Here is a 25,628-nt window from a genome sequence, read left to right as displayed (position 1 = left end):
AATTCATAAAATAAAAATAAAAATTTAATAAAATATCATATTAACACATTTTTTTTACATTTTCACAAAGTTTGTGTAAAACTCAATTTTTCCAACCATGTACATGAGCACAAGAGTGTTACTTTTAATCTTTACAATCTCAGACTCTTTAGGTGTTAAATTCAAGTAAAAACCATTCTGTATTACCTTATTTTGTATTTCATAGGCTGGTTGAAGGGGCCATACTTTGTTTTATTGAATTATATTATAAACCCAATCTCAATAACCTTATTACAGATTATGATGTGCTAACCTAGGGACTATACTGGAGATGAAATTATAAAAATTATAAAAAGCCTGAGGAAGTAACTAAAATGTCAACTTAGCTCTAGTTTATTTGTAAAATATTTTGATGTTCCAGTACACTAACTCAATGAAATATATCTTATGCTCATCATGACTGTTTGTTCATAAACATAAGTTCAGGGAAACATGAATTTTCCCTTTTACAGAGAAAGATTGAGGGATTAGGTTTCAGGACTGACTACAGAGTAGTGAGACATTATCTCATGGTTTACTGTGATCTAAGTTTCACCAACCGAGGTAAAAGTTATTCCCTAAACTTTGAAACTACCCTCATTTTACTTAATTTTGCTTAAATTTGCTTTCATTTTATATGTGTTGCTACATAAGTATACATGACAGAGACTCTTGATTACCTCTCTTCTTCAATAAATAGGAAATATCTGTAGGTGTATGAAAAGCCTTTCAAACACTTTACTTCTCCTATAATTTATAAGTATACAGGCAGAATTCTCATTACAAACTTGAATTGACAATGACTCTTTAGATAGGATTCAATAAAGATGAATGGACAATTGTTTATATTGAAAAAAGACAGAAATATAATGGTGTGGAATCAGACCTGGACCTGATATTGGTAAAGCATACTGTGTTTTATGATTTCAATAAGCCCAACTGTGATAATAGTTCTCTATATGGTGGTGGCAGCTCATGTGGATTTCAGTGGTGTTGTATTTTATTGTTTAGACTCATGGTTAATAAACTGGAATATAATTAGCTTGTTTGAATAAAAAACGTCCGTTTTTAATTGTTTAAACTTTAATTATTACATCAATTTTCAAGCCATATGTAATGCCAAAAATAGCTACTTTTTAAAACGATGACTTCTTACTTCAGCTCATAGTTTTATTTTAGGAGATGCTTGAATATTTTCAAAATAAGAAAAATATGTCATCCTTCTAAAAATATTTTATAGATAGAAAAATATTTTGTTTAATTCTAAGGATAGATTATAATTGCTAAAAAATTATTGACATAGTTTATTCTGTTATTGTATTATTTCCTTGAAAGTTATACAATCAAAATAGTTAAAGATAATAAATTATATAATCATTTCAAGAGTTGATTCCTTTTTTCAAAGAAAATAAAATATTTTAAGATCTCTGCAAAATGTTAAAATGATCTTATTTCTAATTCGTTTATTAAATATTGACCATGTACTAAGCACTGCTACAAGGATAAAATGGTAAAATTTGTGGTCTCTGCTTTAAATGAGTTTTCAGTTAAGTGAAGAAGAATAAAATAACCTGAAACTGGAACAAGTTAACTAATAAAGTAGAGTAATGTGCAGTGAGGCACAAAAGAAAAAATCATCAGAGATTTTCTGGTAAATTTAGAGAAGACTTCACAAAGTAAATGAATGACATTTGTATTCAGAGAGGCAGTATGCTTTAAGGTTAGAAAAACCTAGATTCTGGTTCTTGACAGCTTAGGTTAGATGCTCAGCTTTACCACTTACTAGCTGTGTGATGGGCCAACTTATTAATCCTTATGACACGCAGTACTCTGAATTAAAGAAACTCAGATAAAAATAGTAATACATTAGTTATAAGAATAGTTATACAATCATTGTAAGAATAGTTATTACAAAACCCCTCATGAGTTTTGTAGGATTAAATGCATAGATATATACACATAAAATATGTAAGACAATGTCTAACACATAGCATTAAGTGTTTGATATTATTTGAGGGATATAGAACAGTTTGGTGTGTAAATAATTGTAGGAAAATATTCCAAAGAAAGGCAACAACATAAACAAAGATAAACAAAGGGCTGATCATGAAGGATCTAAAGATCTGTGCAGAAGTTTGAGATTGTTGTCTTATGGGTGTCCAGGAACCATTGAAAAATTTTAACCAAAAAATATAGATGTGAAGAAGGTCATTGTAGGGTCATTTTGAAGCAAAAATTGGGGGCTGTTGAGAGAGTCCAATTAGGAAACCATAACGTAGCAAAGGGATCTGAATTAGGAAAGTAAGGAAGAAAAATTAAGCGGGGGGAAGAAAGAAAATTTAGCAGATAGGCAAATAGAATAACTGAACATGATAACTCTTCAGAATTGGGGATAAAGAAGAAAGAAGGACGTAGAACGTATACTCTTCCTGACTAAATTCATTTTATTAGCACGAATAGAAAACTACGAGGACTATAAACAATGAAATGGAAGTTTAATTATTCAATTAATGAGAAAAATAAAACTGACGCCTCATAATGTTTCAAATGAAAAAATTAAAGGAAAGTGCCTTAGTTAGCTCATCCTGCCATCACAAAATACCATAGACTGAGTGGGTTTAAAAAACAGAAATTTATTCCGTCACGTTTCCAGAGGCTGGCTAGTCCAAGATTAAGGTGCCTGCTGATTTGATTTCTGATGAGGGCTCTCTTCCTGGCTTACAGAAAGCCACCTTCTCACTGTGTCGTCAAATGATGAGGAGAGAGAACTCTGGTGTTTCTTTCTTTTCTTATAAGGGTGCAAGCCCTGTAGAATTACGGCCTCACCGTCACAACCTCATTTAATCTTTATCATGCCCTCACAAGCCCTTTCTCTAAATACAGTAAAATTGGAGGTTAGGGCTTCACATATAAATTTGGAGGAGACACAATTCAGTTCATAGCAGAAGGACTGACTGAATTATCTATTTAAAATTAGGACTTCTGTCTTTTTTAATAACTAGTATTTAGGTAAAAACAGTGCATTGGATGGAAACTTTATTCTCGAATGAAGTATGAGTTATGTAATTTAATAGTTTATCCATGTAGTTTATGCATTTACATGAATTTAATCATATTGTCCAGGTGGGGCATTGCAAAAAAAAAAAAATGACAACTTAAAATGTTCATTTACAAATCCAAAAATTTTAATTACAGCTGCAAAGAAGGAATTTGTCAGTAAACACCATGATTCATAAATTCAGGAAGTATTGAATTGGAAAGAATACTTGAATGTGTCAGACTCCTCTGCCATTTTACAGTAGGAGAGAGGCACGAAGAGGTTAGGTCATGATCTAATCACATAGCTTGTTGGTGGCAGCATTAGAACCAGCCTTAGAAACAGAATTTATTTTCTCCTAGTTCAGTGCTTTGGCCAGCACACCACATGTTGTGAAACTCTAGTTGCACTAATGGATATTTTGCTATGAAATTGATATTCCCTGATAAGAATTGCAAGTGCTAGCTAAAATATTTGTTCTAAATGTTCTTTAAACCTCAATTCCTTTGCTGTCTGAATGTCTTATAAACCAAATATAATCATTAGAATGTTGATTTAATTATTTACTTTGACATCACTCTCCGGGGGTACTACATTTCTCTTATAAAGAAAGATGTTAGACCTCACTGATAACACTGACATTAATATGGGTCACATTTAAAGGCTTTGGGAGGTAAAAAGATATACCTCCTCAGAGGATCACTTGAGCCTGGATGGCGGTGGTTGCAGTGAGCCGAGACTGCACCACTGCACTCCAGCCTGGGCAACAGGGTGAAATATATACTGCCTCATGTTGTTATTGTGTCTGGCTATATGTATTTCATGCAATTGCTGACATAGCCCATTGGGAATTAACTTTCCTAAATAAAGAATCTGCAGTTAAAAATTGAGCCAGTCTTCTATCATTTGGTGCCTTCTTTTCTGAGCAATCCTGAAACTAGAATTATAGTTAAATCATTTCTTGTTACTTCTTTGGGAACAGAGAAAATAGGAAAGAGATGTTTTGAACTCAAAACTATTTTAACTGGGCAGCATTAAATGTGTCAGTTTATCTGTAAAATATAAGTTAAAAAAAAAGGGTGACATTTCTGATTTAAATTAAATATAACAGAAGCCTGTATAAATAAAGGCAAGGTATAAGCACCTCCAATATTCTTCTTGTATTTGCTTAAACTAACTAGATGCCAAAACAAATATCAGTGGCCTCCCTGTCAGGTGTCTGCTGGAACCAGCTTGCACTGGATTAGAGAGTTGATTGTTGATCATCTTCTCCCAACTTTTTTTTCCCAACTGCACGTTTATTGATGACAAGTTGGTAGCCTGGAATTGGCTATAGTAGGAGTATTTGTACCATGAACACCTGCAGTTGCTACAGATTAGGATTATATTATTGTTTATTTTTTCTGGCATAGTGCTGAACATATTCTGTCTCAACTTGACAATGGACTCAGAATTCTCTAATTTAACACAATATTGGTGTTTAATACATTAAGAAGAAAAGTTTTATCTATTTACAATGCTATAATGGAAACCAAAGCTGTGGAGACTTTACTGTCTTCAGGACTTATGAAACAATATCAGGATCCCTGTCTTCCTTTACTTGCAGAACCATCCATCCTATGGAAATAAGAAATGGATGGAGAGGGTCAATAGCATTTGAATTTCATTTTTTTTATGTAAAGAGGAGATTTTTAGGAGGTTCATATGTCTTATTTATACTTATATCCATATTAATAATAATACTCAGTATTTGTTGATAGCTTTGTCTTGCATAAGAGTTAACTTTTTTCCTATTTAATACTCAGAACAGACTTGTGAGGCATATATAATCTCAATTTATATATGAATGTAAAGGAAGTTCATAAAATGTACACATGATATCAAATTCAGGATTTCTATCTTCATGTTCAGTGTTCTTGCCACTATACCACAATCATTGCCTACATACATTATATTACTTAAACATGTGGTTCTAGGCATACAAATAAATTAGTCTAATTTTTTGCTAATAGCTGGTATTATCCTTCCTGTTCAACAATATCATGTCAAAGTGAAACAGAATACATGAAATCAGTAGAGCTTCTCCAAAAGTCCTCATGAGAGTGAAGTTTGCTCTTCCTGAAACTTTATATAAAATATTGGCCCTGTCAAGGTGGACACAGCATGGTTGAAAGTTCTGTATGTAGGTGGTGGGTGGGTGAGTGTATAGACATCACTTGAAAATATTAGAAATAGAACTCATAATTTATGTTTTATCCTTAAATTGATAAAATATTTCAGAATCATGTAGTTCAATTTATTTTGATTAAAATTTCAAACCTCAAATGAGCAGTTGTGCTCTGCCATATGTCTTCATAAGACATGTGAAGGAAATATGCCTCTTATATTTATCTTTATATTTGACTCTTATATGTTATTTTTACAGACTAACCTGAGTCACCAAACTTTGCATTCCTCAGTCAGTAAGGAAAACAAACACAAAAACGTTAATATTCCTATTTGAACTGTCTCTGGTTTTCATCAAAATCAAAGAAGAAAACATTTATATCTAGAAAAACATTGAATCAAACCAGGTTTTCAAAATGTAAGAAAAATGCAAAAATGTCCCACGAGGAAATATATGAATTTATAGTCTCTATAACAGAGAACTATTCTTGTTACTACACAATTACGCAAAACCAATTTACTTCTGTTATTATAATCCCAGAAATTCTGAGAACATGAGAGAGATTTTCTGTGGGAAAATAAAAATCTCCAGCCTCCAGAAAAATTTCTAGTATACCTCTTTTAGAAGACATTAAGATATAAATATTGTAAAATATTCCCAATAATTGATTATAATGATTTACATTATAATTTTAAAAGTAGACTATCGATGACTTTGGATATCATTTGATTTTACCTTTTTATTTTATAGGTGAGAATACTGAGGTCATGAATGGCTGAAAGTTGCATAGTTTAGTTACTGAGGTGAGACTCAATTTTTCCTTAATCCATTGCCACTTGCTCATTACTAAATGTAACATGACTGCCATATTTATGATGTATCTTATAGAACAAATACAGATCAACTGACTACTCAGTTGTCCCTTAAGTCTGCTGAAGTCTCTAGCTAAAAAGAAACTGCTTGGCCTTGGTGCAGTGGCTCACGCCTGTAATCTCAGCACTTTGGGAGGCAGAGGCGGGCGGATCACGAGGTCAGAAGATCGAGACCATACTGGCTAAAACACGGTGAAACCCTGTCTCTACTAAAAATACAAAAAAATTAGCCGGGCGTGGTGGTGGGTGCCTGTAGTCCCAGCTACTCCAGAGGCTGAGGCAGGAGAATGGCATGAACCTGGGAGGCGGAGCTTGCAGTGAGCCGAGATCGAGCCACTGCACTCCAGCCTGGGCGACAGAGCGAGACTCCGTATCAAAAAAAAAAAAAAAAAAAAAAGGAAAAGAAAAAAAGAAACTGCTTAAGTATATTCTGGAAGTATAATGAAATTCCAGAGACACATAAGCATGCCAATCAGAAAATCTGATCAGTCTTAGACTTTCCATTCACAAGTTAGGCTTTGAGTTTGGTTTCTCTTGGGTAAAAATAATTAAACATACTAGCTTTTAGGATTATGAAAATCGTGTAACAAAATGGATATTGCAGTGTTGGAAAATTGTGAAGTGCTATTTAGAAAAGATGATTGCTAATATTTTTTAGATGCATTAGATGTTGGAGGAACATTAACACCCACAAAATTGCTTGCTAGAAGTGAGCTCCAGAAGTTTTTCATTTGTAATGAAAAGTCTGTGCTTACTTTCCGTTTATATTTTTTAATTAGCAATGAATTATCATTGAGAAATCTAATATCAATTCAAATGAACTAAGTAAAAGACTAAGCACTAGTCACTTTAGGAACTTTCATCCTTAGTATATAGATATCTAAGTATCACATTGTCCAAATCCTGCATTTAGTTACCATAATTAAGATAAATGCTGCTGTTGCCTGTTGTTTTCTTAATCAATCCTTTGAAAGGAAATTGGAAGGGAAGATGGATGATCTTAGTCCTTAACTTGGGCTCCCCAGGTGATTGTTCCCAGTCTCCTTGGGAATCTATTAACTCAAACTGGGATCTAGAAATTCTTGGGCGGAGCACACATGCAGCACTATTTACTTCTGATCTGCATTTGATAATGTGAGACCTGTTAGGCACATACACTTTCTTTATTTTCAACTGATTGAGCACTAACATCACTGGTGCATGGAGCTTAAGTAGCTCAATCAGCTAGCTGCTGTCAAATCAATTGTCAAAAGGCAAAGGAAACTTGATCTCAGGCAATGCAAATACCAGGACTTCTATAGGATGCTAATGTCATAAAGTGCCTTTTGCTACAGTTCCTCTGACCTCTCCCCTTCCTCTTCTACTCACAGTGCTGACTAACTTCATTATATTGACTGTTACATTGACTACACATCCAGGAAAGTTCCAGAATCTCTAGCAACTTACATTCTAAAGAAAATACAATTTGTATCTTGAATATCTAGTAAAGAAAGTATATAAAGGAGAGACAGAATATCATAGTGATTGCGAGCACAGACCTGGGAATAAGACCCCCTGAACTTTGTTACTGACTCTATTTTGAGGTAGTGAGGCTCTTTAAGGAAAGTACTGACCTAAGACGTCTTTGTCTAGTTTTCCTGTGTATATAAAGTGTGGTTTATAATGGTACCTACCACATAGGTAATAATGCATGAAAGCTCTTTTCATTTTTAGTAAGAAAATCTGAAGAACTATTCACAATGTCACTTTGAGGGCTTTTAGCCATGACATAGTGCATTAGGCAAAATTCTAGATCAAATTATTAATTTGTACATATTTCAATTTATGAAACTGTGAAGACAAGCATTTGAAAATAACTTTGTATTATGAATGGCATATTTATTAATATTTAGGCATGTTTAGTCTTTCATCCTTATGAGGTGATGTCCTTGAAAAGCACCTCTTGTAAATATGTGCTATGCAGCTTGGTTTCTAGACTAAGGTAATTTACACAATGATACATCTTACTTAATATGTCTTGTGTGCTGCTTACTGAAAATCTATACAATTATTAAAGTGATGAAATGCTTTAGCCATACTGTAGTTACCTTAGCAACTTGTTGCAATGTGGGTTGTAAATAAATGCCTCTTTTATATTCTGAACCGTTTTTTTAAAATGCCATACAGTCTACTTTAAAAAACGACTTGAAGAACACATATTTTTGTATTTTAGCTTAATAACAGCAATTTTAATTTGGCTGTAACATAGTGTCATTTTGGTAATTTTATAGTTATCTTATGTAAAAATAAGCTATTACTAACCCAGTTACATTTTAGAAAATGAACCATGCTTTTGTATACTTGCTTGTTGGAAAAAAAAAGGAATATTTAGCATTCTGTTCTGCAAGACACTGTCCTAAGATAAATAAATGACAAAACAAGGTCTCTGCCCTTTTGAGCTTCAATTTCATTGTAGGAGACAGAACTAAAACATATGCATGTTTTTAAAAGAAAGCAAAATACAATCATAGAGAATGACCTGGGCTTGGGAGTGGGGAATGTAAGGAAGTTTGCAAAAAGGCAAGTTTTCTATTTATAGAGTAGACCAGAAAGGCCTATTTGGAAAGGTGACATTTAAACATAGATCTGAATGAAGTAAAGACATTAGAACATCCTGGGGTGATTTACTCCAGGCAAAGGAATAAGAACCTAACAAGATCCAGGGAACAGAATGAAGGCCAGTATAGCAAGAGGTTAGTGTAACATGAATAGATAGAGTGTAATCTGGTTTAGAGTTTTCAAAAATGTACTCTGACTATTGTGTGTAGAAATAGAGTGTAGTGGGGAGCAGGGAAGGAAGGCAAGGCAAGAATGGAAACTTAAGAGCAGTCAGAATTACACCACTAGACTCTAAAGAGAAGTAATGGCAATGATACTGGTGGGTTGGCGGGGGGTCTCCAAATGCCAGTGGGGCCTCCACCGCAGCTAGTGATCTAGGCTCTTGACACCTTCATGAGAATGAATTCAAGGATAAGCTGGTAAATTGTGAGAGTAAAACGACTTATTGCAAAGGGAAAAGTATACACTCAAGAATTTAAGGGGCAGGGCATGGTGGCTCACGTCTGTAATCCCAGCACTTTGGGAGTCCAAGATGGGCAGATCACCTGAGGTTAGGCATTAGAGACCAGCCTGACCAACATGGCAAAACTACTCTCTACTAAAAATACAAAATTAGACGGGTGTGGTGGTGCACTCCTGTAATCCCAGCAACTCCAGAGGCTGAAGCAGGAGAATCGCTTCAACCCACGAGGCAGAGGTTGCAGTGAGCTGAGATCACACCATTGTACTCCAGGCTGGGCAACAAGAGCGAAACTGCATCTCAACAACAACAAAAATGACAAAAAGGGAGTGGGGGCATACTTAAGAGAGAGTCATGCTCAAGAGGGTTTGGGGTTGCAACCTTTATGAGTTTCTTTAACCAAGGTGTGGAATATTCATGAAAATTATTGGAAAAATGTGTCACTGGGGTGCCACCCATTTTTACACCAAATATGGGTATTCTTGAAACTGTTAGGGCGCTGGTGGCTGTGTGATTTGCATAATGAGGTTTGAGGTGAATCCTAGGTCAAATCCAATGTCATGCTGAGTCCAGTTGGTTTAACCAGCTTGGTTCACATCCTGATTTTTCAAGATCTTATCGGCACATAGTTTCTGCAGCTATTTCAACAAGCTATTTTACTAGTTATGTGAAACTGCTGCCTGGCATTTTCTAATCTCCTGCAACCACCCTGTATTATTCCTGTCTCAGCAACATAGTATGGGGTCATAATAAAAGCATGAACAATTTGCCTCTTTCAATGCATATTCTGGAAGAAGGATTCACAGGTCTTGAGGACTTCTTATATCTAGGATCACAGGATCTCTGGAGGTCTCTTTTACAGATGGCAGCAGGTAGTGCTTTCTGGAGCAAAGTTTATTACTTTGAAACTGCTGGCATTAACTTCAAAGGTCATCTCACCCAATCTCAGCTGCATGTGGATTCTCCTTACATCCTACCTGTAGGTAGTCATTCAGTCTTTTCGAATACAATTGTAAAGATCTTTTATTTTTCTTAAATTGAACCTAAAATTGCCTGATTCTCCCTTTGAAACAGGGCATAGAACAAATTTGTTACTTCCTCGATAACCATCATTTCTTCTTACAGTATATATTTTTTTGACCAGAGTTGGAAAAAAAATGTTCAATGGAATTCCATGGTTCAATAATATGGGAAAATACTTCTTTATATCAACTCCTTAAAATGTCATCAAGCGCTTTATCAAAATTTTGATTTTACTGAGGTGTCCTACAGTAAAGAAACCCTTTCATTTTGATTAGCTTTTATTCAACCATGGAATCTTTACATATTCATATTTCAGAAAATTAGTGCATGTGTCACGTTATTTGTAATGGTGAAAGAGACTCTTCAACTATTCCATATATGACATGATATTTAGATTCTCATGCAATGCTGGCTAGCTTCCTCTGCAGAGACAGATTTTGACACTATACACCCAAAAATAGATAATTTAACAAAACAATTCAGATATGGTCTGAGTAGCAGCATATTTTCTGAATCTATTACTTCATGTAAACCTGAATCCGTGTTTCTTTTGAAACAATTTAAGACTATATTAAATGTGTTGTAACATTATCACATCATCGATCAGTATAAACACAGATGTCCCCTCCTGTGAAAGAGTTGCCAAGGCATTTCTTCTCTATGTGTTTCATGTTTTTAGCATACAGGCTGGGCTTTAAATTCCTGTTGAATTTCAATAGGAATGAAGAGATTACCAAATCATTTTCATTCTGGATTCTATCTTTGTTTTTATTGGCAATGTCTCCCAGCTTTGTGTCATCTGCATCCTTTATATGTTTTGATCTCCGGCATTGATGCAATCTGAATAAAAAGGAAAGCCAAAGAAAAAAAATTATGTCAATTTACTTATGGCCGCTTATTAGTTTGATAGTAAGTTATTAACAAAACTGCATTGAGTATTCTGATACTACTAGTTTTGCATGCAAACAAAATGTCACCATCTTATCTCAAAGGAAGTCATTTGAATTACTTTTTGTAAAGTAAAATATACCTTTATTATGTTCTCACCTGATATACCAGGCTTTCTCCTATTTAAAAAGTATACGTTCACACATTCTTAGATTAATATATGTTCTTAGTGCCTATACTTTCTAAATTTTCTTAAAAATCATTAAATAAAAAATGTCTATTTTTTTTCCATGATTGAGTTTTCTCTTAATCAACTTGTATTTCTCAAGGTTCATCCTTGCTGCCTTTTGGCAAAGCAAACCATTTGCTAATTTCCATTTTTAATCTCTCACAGGTCCTCTATGATTTATCAGAGTTCTCCAAAGATAGTCCTGAAATCACATTTACAAGTGCTTTGATAATGTAATTCATGAACTAACAAATTAAGATCCCTTTACAACTGAAGTTGAATTCCTGCATGTAGCAATACTGAAGGTGGAAGGAGCCCACACAGCTAAAGGGAAGTAAAGAAGCAGTTAGAAGCGGGTTATAATTAAACTATTGCAAAAAGAAAACAGATAAATGGACACTTTAAATAAAGAAGACACTGATTAATTCATTCAGATTTTGACAGAGTCAATTATAAGCAAAATAGGTGTATCGCACACAAATTCTACTAAGGTTTCGATAAACTCTGCCTACAAAAACATCATTCTGTCCCACCAAATGTGTAAGAGCACTAGCAGTGCTCTATCTAATTAAATATACCATAATTTTTAGGCTCTGCCATTTTGTTGATTTAGCATATGCACAATAAATAACGCAAAAGTAAAAAATTTTAAGGTACAGTTGAAGGGAGGTCTTCCCACTTTGAATAGTATTACAAATCATTAAAAAATTTATCAATCCATAAGTTGTTGTATCTACATGAAGGTGAGTCATCCCAATCATGGTACATAAGACTCTTCCAATCATGCATGTCCTGACCCTTCCTATCAACATAGATTACTTATATGATTGGATAAAATAGAAGGAGTGGTGATCATGACAAACTATTTCTATGAATAAAAATATACAAACAATATCAGCTCTGCATATTATTGAGGATGCTGAAAACAAATCTAATTATAAGATATAGTAGATTAACATTAATTTGGTTAAGGAATCATTTAAATATTCAATTAGCACCTGCTATGTGCCAATAATTTTGTTGGGAACCAGAGAAAAAAATATATATGTATTATTATCCGTGTTCAAGAGTCAATCTAATCTAAGAACTAGACATTTAAGCAAGTACGTTCTGAAGGTAAGTTATAAGAATAACAATAGATGCGTACTTAAGATATAGAAGTAACTCTGTTGAGCATAGTGAGCATGCTCACCTCTGCCAGGAAAGGCAGGAACATCTGAAGAAAATACTTTTGCATTTACGTTCCTATAGGGAAGCATATTGCTTTCAAACAAAATGAAACAAGAACTTTTTCACTGAATACATTAAAAATGAAGAAAAGATATTACCAGTTATTACAGTTAAAACAAACAGAAAAACAAAAGTAGAATAAGAAGAAATTAACCCTTTTCTTTATGAATTAGGAAGTACTCCTTAAGTTAAATGAGCCAGAAGTATTAAAGCCAGAAAAATTTATGTTTGCTAGTTTTGAATTTTTATGTAAGAACATGGAATCTATGTAACAAATTATCTTCCCCTCTTAATTTTTTAAAATTTATTTTTGTTGATATCTATGTATAAACTACTTCCTAAAATCTTAAGGCATTGAATAAATAAAATTAATACAAATCCTAATATTATCTATATTACAGAATAAAAAATTTTATGAGAAGTTGATATTATTGCCTATCTAGGTAAGTATTAAACCACGACACATAAAGATAGAAAAAGAGATCTTAGGCAGGAAAGCAAGATGTGGGTAGTAGGTCTGAGATTTTCTTAACACGTGCAAACAATGGACTCTTGGAGGGTAAAATCCTAGTACACTATTTTTTTAGACAAGTTCTCAAAAAAGCCAAAGATGTATTGGCTCAGGAAGAAGATTTAAGATAGCATAGATTACATTTCTATATTCAAATAGAAATTCAACATATTGTCTTTTATATTGCTCTGGTTAAGGTAAATAGCACAATATTATCAATGTTTACAAATTTTGCTGTACATAGTTGCTATACCACAGGAGATATAATTAATCATAACAAGCAGTGACAGAGGCAATGGTCTGTTGTATTATAGAAGTAATAAACATATCTCTTTTCCAAAGATGTTTTATCTGGAGCAATGTTGTCATTGTATGAGTTAGTGTAATAATGGCTATATTCGTATTCTTAAACTATGGATCCAATCATGAAAATTCTGAGCATTTATGCATGTTTCCTGCTTGAGTTGGCAGCTTGCAATGATTGATTTCTAGTTATTACAGCACTAATCTTTTTTTGATTATCTCTCAGGTAAATGAAATATAAAATGCCACAATATTTGATGTGGCATTGGTTGTGGTAATACTGATAAAAGAGTGGCAGTTGTCTCATTTAGTGGTTTAGTTCCTTTTTGATCTTGGATCATTTATTATGATCATTTCAGGTTAACAAAAGATTAAATGAGAAAAAGGTTAAATTAACAGGTGAGATGAATTACACATGAGAAGATTTTGCATTTGTACTGACAAAAGGAATCAGATCTAAGAATATATAGAGAACTCCTACAAATCAATAAAAACACAAACAACCCACTAGAAAATGGGCAAGAATCACGTGCAGGCACTTCACAAAAGAGGGAGTAAGAATGACTAACAAACATGTAGAGATGTTGAGAATCATAATTGATCACAAACATATACATAAATCCCACATTAAGTTACCATTTTGTGCCCTTTTGATTACAAAAATAAAAACATCTGAAAATAAACTCATAATGGAGATGTTGTATATTCACATGCTATTTTATACATTGCTACTTGAAATGTAAATTTGTACAAACACTTTCAAAAGGAATTCAAAATTTCCTTCTATTGTTGAAGAAGCGTATCCTCTATGATCCGGCTGTTCTATTTGTACATGTACAGCAGGGGACATATGCAAAACTGTTTATAACAGAATTATTCACAATGTTAAAAAATGTGGAAGTCACCTAAATGTCCATCATGGGATAGTACATGAATATTCACATAAGAGAGCACTTTAAAAACTGAACTATCATTCAACATATAGATAATATAACAATACATGTAAAATTCAATGAATAAATAAAACTAAATTATCTTTTAGAACAGATACAGATACAGGAAAAAATATAAAAAGGAAATAAATGATGAACACAGGATTTTTTTTTTTTTTTTTTGACACAGAGTCACACTCTGTCACCAGGCTGGAGTGCAATGGACCAGTCTCAGCTCGCTGCAACCTCCACCTCCTGGGTTCAAGCGATTCTGCTGCCTTAGCCTCCTGGGTAGTTGGGACTATAGGCATGCGCCACTATGCCCAGCTAATTTTTGTATTTTTAGTAGAGACAGGGTTTCACCATGTTGGCCAGGATGGTCTCAATCTCCTGACATTGCAATCTGCCGCCTCAGCCTCCCAAAGTGCTGGGATTATAGGCATGAGCCACCGTGCCAGGCCGAACACAGGATTTAAAAAGATGTTGAAGAAGGAAGACAGGTTAATTAAAGGAACAGAGGATATATGGTTAGATACATTTATTTTTCAAGATCCCAACTTTCATTATGAGTCATGGGTTTATGTTACTTGTTACATTCTAATAAAAAGTTAATTATATTTTTTAAAAAATAGGCAATTCATAGAACAATGATGAGGTCTGTCATGAACCAATTGTTAATATTAATAAAATTTTGTGTTTCTGTATGTGTGCAAATGTACAATAATGAAAAGATATGATATTATCCTAAATTACCTAGATCAAGCTTATAAATTAGTATGTTGCTTACGGTATATTCCTGATATCCTCTTCTCTGATATTCCTGTCAGGGAAGCAAGTACCATATAATCTTGCTTAAGAATTAAGGTTAATATGGTCATCATGCTATACATTAGCTGTCTTTTCATCCTACATAACTGCAATTTTGTATCCTTTGTATCCTTTGACCAACATCTCCCCATCTCCCTCCTACTTCTACCCTCTCTCCTATCCCAGCACCTTTGATAACATTGTAGTTTGCCAAGAGAAATTTCAAGTGCTCATATATGTGTGTACACCTCTTACATAATTACTTTATATATACACACACATACAGACACGTATATATTTGCATAGCTACCATATATTTAAACTCATTTTCTTGGAAGAATTATTTGTGTCTTATTATTGTTGTTTAGTTTCTCTGGATACCAAATATTTTTACTTTTTGTGCCCTTCTATTTCAAATTATAAACCATTTTCTTCTCACTAAAACTTGATATTACCTAAATAGTACCAAATATTAATGTATAGGATATTTTGGTTTTACATAGTTACCATGTATATGGTAACTTTGGTTTTACATAGTGAATATATTTGATTACATATATATGGTAACTATGTAAAAGGAGATGAATATAGTATTTCATTTGGGAGCAGTAATCATTTCACTATGTATTTGTATGTCAAAAGATTGTATTATATACCTTAAATACATATAATGTAAGAACTCTAAAAAATAATTACAGTTGGCTGGGCACGGTGGCTCATGCCTGTAATCCCAGCACTTTGGGAGGCCAAGGCGGGCAGATCACCTGAGGCCAGGAGTTCGAGACCAGCCTGACCAATTTGGTGAAACCTCATCTCTACTAAAAATACAAAAATTAGCTGGCATGGTGATGGGCACCTGTAATCCCAGCTACTGGGGAGGCTGAGGCAGGAGAATCACTTGAACCTAGGAGGGGAAGGTTGTAGTGAACCGAGATGGCACCACTGCAATCCAGCCTGGGTGACAACAGCAAAACTCCATCTCAAAAAATAAAAAATAAATATAAATTAAAAATAATTACAGTTAATTCATTTCTGGATAATTTAGACTGTTCTATATTTCACATAGTCAACCAGTAACGTTCTCTCTTATACTCCACAACCAGTTCTTGGTGGAAATAACATAAGCACTGTTAGAAGGGCCAAGTTGTCTTACTATTATTATTTTAATGAAGGAAAGAAAGAGCAAATCATAGTTTCATTGCTAATAAGGTCACCTACTATTTAAGACTTTGTGGATTACATTGCAATTCAACAATTGAACTCTATTGAGAAACAAGGGACAAGAAATTGTCTGTATGATATTGTTGCTCAACTTGGGCAGGAGATTCAAGCAAGTACTACCCTCTTTGTTTCTAATGCTTATACAACAGAAACTATTTAGTACCATTTAAATAAATTAATAAATAATAACAACACACAAGAAACCTTGTATCCCGGAAACATAAATAAAATGCATTAACTAAAATTGTACCATGTACTTTTTTTTTTCTTTCAAAAAGTTCCTGTTTTGAACAAGTGGGTCATTGCTTTCTTGACTCAACACAGTCGGCAACTGAATCTATCTACGATATTGCTTTATCTCCTCACTGAGAACATTTGTGAGTTGGCACTCTTTCAGAAAGATACACTCATCTAACCGTAAGTATAGTTCTTGGAAAAGAAGCTATACTTTGTCTTCTTGATGTGCTTCAAAAACCCAAGCCAACTGCAAGAGGATTGAAGCATGTTATACCACATTCAGTGTAACAACAACATTTTTCATTGATGTTTTATGTTATGTTGCTGGCTTTAGAATACAATTTTAGCAACAATTTCTTCAGAATTATATTTTATTAAGAGATATAAGTCTGTGAGTGCAGGAATATGTAAAAGGAAATTACAAAATTTTTTTATTGGTTTAAATATTTTGGAAGCTATAAATTCTCAAGGTGACAAAAGTTTACTTTCCTGCTACTTTGTACTAATACTGACTACATGGTATTGTCACACAAAGATTTCATTAGTTTAGACTTCAGGTTACATTGTTCATATAATTATATTGTATGCATGAAAACATTTTAAAATATATTTTTTATATTTATGTGTGTGTAAAACCAAAAGCATGCAAAACCAAAATATCCTATATGTTAATATTTGGTACTATTTAGGTAATATCAAGTTTTAGTGAGAAGAAAATGGTTTATAATTTGAAATAAAAGGACACAAAAAGTAAAAATATTTGGTATCCAGAGAAACTAAACAACAATAATAAGACACAAATAATTCTTCCAAGAAAATGAATTTGAGCCAAAAAATAACCAGTAGCACAGTATTCAAGCCTTTATCTTGAACATTCAGTGTCTCTTTAACCGTCAGTAAGAGATCTCCACTTAACAGCTGGGAATATTGCCATAAGGCTAAAAGAGAACAGTTCCTCAGCCTGCCTTACGGTTCTGGTGGCCAAATGATTAAAATCTGGGTGAAGATATGTTGGCAGAAGTATTGTGTGGGACATTTTTGAGGTTGCCTTTTTACTCTCTTTCAACTTATTCTTTTCGATGATTAGCATTTTTGCTGAATTCCTGGATCATAAAATGACCTTGGGAATGTAAGCCACATGTAGCAGAACAATGCATACGACAATCTTTGAATGACACAATATAACCCCTAAGCTGCTCATCTCTAGAATTCTTTCCTACAAGAGAAATAAAGTACTATATTCCATAAGTCACAAATTTACTGACAACTGTATCCTACCCCCAATATAATCAAGATAATTAAAACCCCACATGCATGTCAGAATTCAAGACTCAACAGTCTCTTTCAAATTTAGTTTTGAAACCACTTCCAGCTATGTTTTTCCACTAATCTGTTTGCCCAAGCTGTTTTGCTTCCTGTGTACAAATATCCTTTACATACTCCCACAATATCTTGGTTCATTTTACTCATTTTCTTTCTCTCCACATTCAACCTCACAAATCTTGTTTCATTTTACTCATTTTCTCTCTCTCTACATTCAACCTAACAAATCTTGGTTCATCTTACTCATTTTCTTTCTCTCTCTATTCAACCTCACATTCTCAAATATTACATTGTTAAAAAACCAGCTCCAACCCTCAGGAATTCTTTTTCATCTTCCAGTTTAGGGAATTCCGTTTCTCCATGTTTATAAGCCTAGTTTGTTAAACAAGCATTTGTACCTAATTGTATACAGCTTTAAGACACATGTTATATTGTTTTCCTACATTGGTGTTTAATGTTTGTTTTGAGCATTTTATGTGTTCATTTGTATTTGTCACCCCAACTCTGATTAAATCATCTATCCAGCAAAAACATACTACAAAAAATTTTCCCTCCTTTACCTCTTTTCTTGTTTGTAAATGGATACTATCATTTAGTTCTATACTTCTCCCACACCACTGCTACTCGCATGAAATCCGTCTCTAAATTATGTAATTTGTCTTATCTGTCTGGAATTTGTCTATCTCTTTCCATACTTATGCTCACTGTCTTAGTTCAGGGAATGTCTTTAATTGCTAACTGACCTTGCTTTTCCTTCTTCATTCTTCTTCCTCTGACATGATCTTATGAGAATGAGCTTATTAATGTCCAGGCTTCAAGCTGACTTCTCCAATCCCACTATTAGTTGCTTTTCCCTTCTTAGTTTTGCTAGAGCTGTCACAACAAAGAACTGCAGAGTGGGTTTATTAGCAACATAAATTTATTTTCTCACACAGTTCAGGAGACAAGAAGTCTAATTTCAAAGTGTCAGCAGGGTTGTTTTCTCCCAAGTTCTCTCTACTTGACTTGACTGTCCTCTTGCTGCCTCTTCACATGGTCCACCCTTTGGGCACAGGCAACCCTGGTGTCTCTCTGTGTGTCCTAATCTCTTCTTTTTATAAGGAAATCAGGCACATTGGATTTGGATTCACCCTAATAGCTTCCTTTTTACTTAATCACCTCTTTAAAGACTCTATCTTTTAATATAGTTACATTCTTAGGTAGTGGGAGTTAGCAACTTCTTAAACTTTAGCTTAAACATCTGTCTGTAGTGCATAATGATAACAGATTCTCTTCCTGTCTCTTCCTCCCACCCCCTGCCCCTAACTCATTTTTGAAAACTTTGCACAGCTCTCAACCTCTTTGTTTGCATATTAAGGCTTCTGCCAAGTCTTCCTTTGCAATTCTGCTTAGAATATTTTCCTCCGGGTAGCACTCCCTAAACTACCCTGTCTGATCTTTCCCTGTTCCCATGTCCCCTAAAATGATTCAGAGGGCCCTCCTATGTGCTTCTACAGAACCCTTGTCCTAGACCTAGCAAGTCTCAGAGCCAGAATTCAAATCCAGGAGGTCTAACTCCAAAGACTGCAGATTAACCATAATACAGAAATGCATGAATCTGGAGATAAATTGCTTATAAACTGCCCATTATCATCAAGGTGAATTTTAAACTCCTTGTCCTAGTATGTGAGTTCATCAGTAGCCGGCCCCTAGGTGACAGCTCCAGTATCATCTTTCAACTGCCATTGCAAGCACTGCCTTATATGTAAGATTTAAGGAAAAGGGAAATTTGAACCAAGGTAGAACTGAAAGCTTTCTATTGGTTGTTTCATTTTTATAATGTGCAATAGAGAATAGCACTTTGAAATTTTATAGGATGGCTTATGAATCCACTGACTGACAAGCAGAGACACAGTTGAAGAAAACAAGCACTCTTCTTTGTAAGATATCAAATGGGCCAAAATTGTTGTAAAAAGAAAGGGACATTTATGATTCTTTTCCTGATCACATTACCTTGTCTGATTTCCTCCCTGTCCAAAAAATATCAGAACTAGTCACTAGGACACCCACTTGTATTAGGAGGATGACAAGTGGTAAATCACTGACACTTAAGTAGTTTCTCCAGCAAAACACTCCAACTGCTTTGAAAGATGTTTATTCAAACTCTATGTTTGATCTGTTTATTTCATTGTAGCATGTGTTTTGAACACTAGAATAATGACAGAATTGTAAGCAAGCGACTCAATTACAACACAATATTATTGTATAAAATGTTAGTTTAGGTTAAAAGCAGTGTAGCACAATGGTGCTGAGTTGAGATTCTGTTTCTGTACTGAACCACTGCGACACTTAGAGGAAACAATTAACTTCATGTTGATCATTAGCAGAGTAATAATAGTATTGGCTAAACCATGGAGTTGTTTTGAAAATTCAATAAAAGGCTGGGCATGGTGGCTTGTGTCTGTAATCCTAGCACTTTGGGAGGCCGAGTCATGGGGATCACATGAGGTCAGGAGTTCGAGATCAGCCGGGCCAACATGGTGAAACCCCGTCCCTACCAAAAAATAAAGAAAGTAGCTGGGCATGGTGTTGGGTGCCTGTAATCCCAGCTACTTGGGAGGCTGAAACAGGAGAATCACTTGAACCCGGAAGGCAAAAGTCGCAGTGAGTCGAGATCACACCACTACACTCCAGTCTGGGCGACACAGCGAGACTATCTCTCAAAAAAAAAATTAAACAAGGTAACATATATAATGCAATTAGCACAGTGTGTGGCAAACAGGTATACTCAGTTGTCTCACCACTGTCCATGGTTTTTATCCAGTCAGGATCCATGTACCATTTTTGGCCTAGTAAGCCTGTAATCAACAGTAAAGCCAAGTCCCTGTTCTAACAGACCTTATAGCTAATATAGAACCTTCTGGTGTAGGGTAAAAAGCTATGATCTAACGTTAGATGGCCACGGTTTAAACCCTGACTGTACCACTTAAGCAGCTATGTGACCTTGGCAAGGCTACTTGACTTTTCTGTGACTGTTTCTTCATCTATACAACGAAGATAATAATTATTAGATTTGTTGTTAGGATTAAATGAATAAATAAATCTAGTTCTCCTAGAATGTTTCTGGTACATAAAAGGTGTCATTTAAGTTGCTCACTATCTGAAGTAAGCCATTTCCAAGCTATTTCTTAATAGTGAATTTCTCAAATTGGACTAACATGAATTAGAGATCCTAAGCAGTATTAGCCTAAACTAAATATTTCAACGGTACAAACAAAAGGCTTATCAAAAGGTTCAAAATAATGGCTCTCCAGGTCTTTCTTTCCTGTGAAAGTCACATCTCTGTAGCCCAGAATAGACAAAGCCTCCAAGTGAGGTGTTCACGGTTCCTCATACAGTGGGTAGTGCTTCAATTACAAAACATCTCCATTTTATACCCCAGCACTGGACACACTATATGCCATTTTCCAGGAAGCTATCCCTTATAAATTCTGGTTCTATCTATTATAGGTAATCCTTAGTCAGATATCCTACTAAAGGCACAAAGACAGCGCTCTTCCTTCTAGCAAATATCATTAGTCTATTTACCCAGGGGAGGTAGAATTGCAAGGAGATTAGACCTGCTCACTTGTTATGGACTAAACATTGTACCTTCTTTCCACCCCAAATTCCTATGTTGAAGCTCTAACCATCTAATGTGGTGCTATGTAGGGATGAGGCCTTTGGGAGGTAATTAGGGTTAGACAGGTCATGTCTAACCTTCATGATGGGATTAGGGGCCGTCATGATAGGATTAGTTGCTATATAAACTGGGGATAAAATGTCTGTTTCTTTTTCTCTGTTCCCCTCCACAACACATACTGAGAGAAGGCCATGTGAGGACATAGTTAGAAGGCAGCTGTTTGCAAGCTAGGAAAAGAGCCATCACCAAGAACCAAATTGGCGAGCATCTTAATCTTGGCCTTCCAAGAACTGTGAAAAATGTTTCTCACAGAACTCCAGAACTGTGAGAAATACATTCCTACTATTGAAGCTACCCAGGCGATGGTATTTTGTTATAGTAGCCTGAACTAAGAAACCCCTTTTTGCTTCTTTCCCTCAAGGTCTCTCCCTCGTAGAAGGAGTAAATGAGCAAATGTATTGCAGGCCAGGTTATTTCACAACTTTCATCTACCCTTTTTATAAACAACTACAACAACAACAAAAACTTTTTTTTAAAGTAAAAGGAAGAGATACATCTGTTATACTTTTCTTTCCATGCAACCCCTCAAAGGCACTCTTTTATTTTATAAGGTAAAACTTATACATGGTGCCAAAATCAAAAGAACATAAAAAGTCTAACCTCTATCTTTGATACCATCTGCCCACTTACACCATGACCCCAACCAATTTTATTAATTTTTGGAGAAAACACCTTGCTTCACCTTGCAATTTTCACCTAAAAATATCATGGAGACCTTTTTATACCAATTAAGAATTCCCTCATTCTTTTACACAGCAGCTTAATCTTCCACAATATGGATATTCTGTATTTGTACTGTAATGATCCAAGGTTTAAAAGATGTTTTATAATATGAGCTGTTGAAATTGACAACTATGACACATTTCTATGGCATGTTCCTATGTCATTCTATACTCAGTGTTGTCTGTGTTTTGAGGCTTTTATTTTTATTATTTTTAAAATTGTGGCCATTAGCCAACATGAGATCTGTCCTCTTAACACATTTTTAAGTATATAATACAGTATGGTTAACTATAGGCACATTATTGTACAATAGATCTCTAGAATTTATTCATCTTATACAGTTGAGATTTTATAATAGCATCCTCTCTGTTTTACATAAGAATATCAACATGGAAGTAAATAATAAAAAGTTTTCTATATCCATAAAATTCCCAATGGCCTGACTCCCCTCTCTGAAAGGAAACCCTAATTCAGCATTTGGCATTCCCATGAAAATAATGCCAAGAAGACACTCTCCTATTTTAACGCAATAAGAGAAGTAAACTGTTCCTGTGTTTTGACCCTCAAATAGATATTGACTTGAATGCATGAGAGGTAAGGAACTCATTTTTAAATCTGCCTCTTTTTAGCATTAAAAACATATAAATTCCTTTTAGCCTTGAATAATTGAAAGTGTGGGGATCTGGCTATTTGAATAGAGCAAAATGATGAATAGTGCAGGCTTCAGAGTCAGAAGGATACTGTGTAGGTTCCATAATTAACTCAATTGTGACAAAATAGATCTGTCACCTTAGGTAAATTTGCATAAGCCTCAATCTCCCTGTAATTTGAGGACATAAAATGTAGGTAAACAGGTTGTGAACAGGATCAACTGATATAATGTACATAAATCACATTACATAGTCATTACTCAATACATGGTAGCTTTCATCATGATCATCATCATCATATGCATCTATTTTATTCTGTATTAGATTCTGTATAAATTCTGGGCAACAACAATGTACATGACAAGATCTCTGCTCTCAGAGCTCACAGTACAGTAGCAAAGGCATACCAGTAAAGAAAGAATAGCTTTCATCTATGAAAAGACAATACACCAATAGACTGAATGCTATGCTCTAGAGAAGTAAAAAGTGTTCTGAAAATGGCAGTTTGTAGAGAAATGATCTTAAGGAGGGAAAAGGATCAAGATGTTTCCATCGGAAGAGATATCATATATTTCAAATTCAATTATCAGAGAACATAAAGACATAGACAACACTGGAACAATGCTGTAGTTATTTTAATTTGGTGGTGAAATAAGACTCTTGGATCTGACAGTCCCTTTGAGTCTCAATAGTTTCTTTTCAATTCCATAGATAGATCTAAGGGTAGTGGGAATGGGGTATATCCTCTGATCCTGAGGTTTGCTCTCCTGGTTTGTTAAACATTTTCCCACATAAAAGCAAAGTGTAAAAGGCGAGGGGGAAAAGGGTGATCCTTATCCTCTTCCATTTTTTGAACAGGATCCATAAATCTACAGGTTTTTAAAATTATTTTTGAAGGTGCTTAAATGTCAAGAATATTATGCTATGGATTACCACTACTGCATACACATCGCATACATCAAAAACTCAAAGCAAGTGAAAAAGACTTCGCAATGGCTGGTACAAGACTTTCTACAACATTTCCTACCACTGTAAGGCACCCTTCAGGTATTAAAGTTAATGAATGTGTAGTGTAAATAACCTACATTTACTTTAAACAGAAACTTCAGTTACAGACAGTGGCCTGCACACCAACAGCAAACAAGAAAGGAATTTCCAGTCAGAATCTTTTTGGAGAGGAGTCGCTCTAAATTCTGAATTTTGTTGAACCAAGAGTCTCTTGATTACAGCTCTGCAATTCATGCCTAATAGTCTGCCAGAATATTTTATTGGGAATTGGTAGGCTTATATAATCAGAAATCATAAGTTAAAGATGGCCTTTTGTTGGAAATAGTTTATTCTAATTCTTATTCCCACTTCGTTATCAGGAACAGTAATTTATTAATTAGGAATAAGAATTAGAACTCGAAGAAGCATCAAACATTGTGGCAAGCAGACAATGTATAGATTCATACCAGGTTCCAAAACACTGCCGAACATCCTCCTCTTGAAAGGATGCAAAAGAGTCTGTGTCGAAAATACATTTTAGGACATCAAACCTAAAAACTCAATCCTGGTAAACTAATATACACGCAACAAAATGCCTCTTTTTATTCCTTAGCATCTCACCACCGATTTCATTATTCACTTCTTCATGCAAGCTGCGCGGTTTAGCTTCAAGCTCTTCCTTAATTGCACCAGAAGTTAAGCCTGGGCGTTGGACATATACACTCTAAATCCTTACGCGTGGGTCTGTGAGCAGCCTTGAGCAGCGCAGCAAGTTAGCGGGAAGGTATCGCCAACTGTCTGCTCGCTTCAAGTAAGTGGCAGCCTCCATGGATCCATTACCCCTAAACCCACAGTCCCTGTCAGTGCCTCCGCTGGCTCAAACAGAATCCAAAGCAGGTTCATCCCTGAAATTCAGACTTGCACCTGAAGTTACCGGTCCGTAATCCCTGGGAGCCGCAACGCTCACCTTGGAATGCTCCGGATCGATTTCAGAGCTGCGAGTAGCGCTGCTAGAGGTCATCCTACAAGTTTCATCTTTTGTATTAAATCTTCACTTCTGCGCTCTGCGACTCCACGTTTGGCGCTCACGTACTAGGTTCCCGGCAAAGTCAACCGCCTTCCAACTTGAAGAGGCACAGTCAAGAACTCCCGTGATTTTGAGGAGATTCTCGATGGAGACGGTGGCGGTGGGTGGCGGAGTGGTGCACCCAGCGCCAGAGCAAAGGAACCTGGCGCCATCTCCTAGCTGGGCAACTTTGCGTTTTCCGCTAGCAGATAGCAAGCCATAGATATTCGCGAAGCCCCAGAGGGGAGAAATCCTCAGCAATTCTCTGTCCCGCACTTGAAAAGGCAGAGCAGCGCTGTGCTGGAATAGACTGGGCGAAGCACAAATGCAAGCTTTGGTTAAAAAAAGCACAATAAACAATGGGCAAAAGTTTACTTTCTGTAATCTATTAATTCCAGCAACCCATTCCGGGTAAAACAAACTCCTCTTGGGAAGCTCCTTTCGTGGGAGTTGTGGATGACCCCGGGGCGCTTCTGAGAGCGAAGCCTCCCCTGCCTGGGACGCCCCAGCGGTGTAGCACCCAGTGATCCCTCCCGGCCGTAGAGGGAAGAAAAAAAAGTTGGGACAGGAGCTAGCCAGAGACCCGGACAGCTACTCTTGGTGCAAAACCTTGGAAATGGCTGCT

At 35.3% G+C, this 25,628-nt stretch overlaps 1 long non-coding RNA gene across 1 annotated transcript; it reads right to left on the bottom strand.

The window, feature by feature from the left end:
• Positions 1 to 10,435: 10,435 nt before the first annotated feature.
• On the bottom strand, positions 10,436 to 25,479 carry LOC108582379. Its single transcript, XR_001895771.2, has 2 exons — positions 24,036 to 25,479; positions 10,436 to 11,015 (listed from the first exon to the last, which is right to left on the bottom strand). It is a non-coding gene; the product is annotated as an uncharacterized LOC108582379 (long non-coding RNA).
• Positions 25,480 to 25,628: the final 149 nt, after the last annotated feature.

Source organism: Papio anubis, chromosome 13, assembly GCF_008728515.1.
Source record: "Papio anubis isolate 15944 chromosome 13, Panubis1.0, whole genome shotgun sequence".
NCBI classification, from domain to species: domain Eukaryota; kingdom Metazoa; phylum Chordata; class Mammalia; order Primates; family Cercopithecidae; genus Papio; species Papio anubis.
This window is presented reverse-complemented; position numbering and strand designations above follow the sequence as displayed.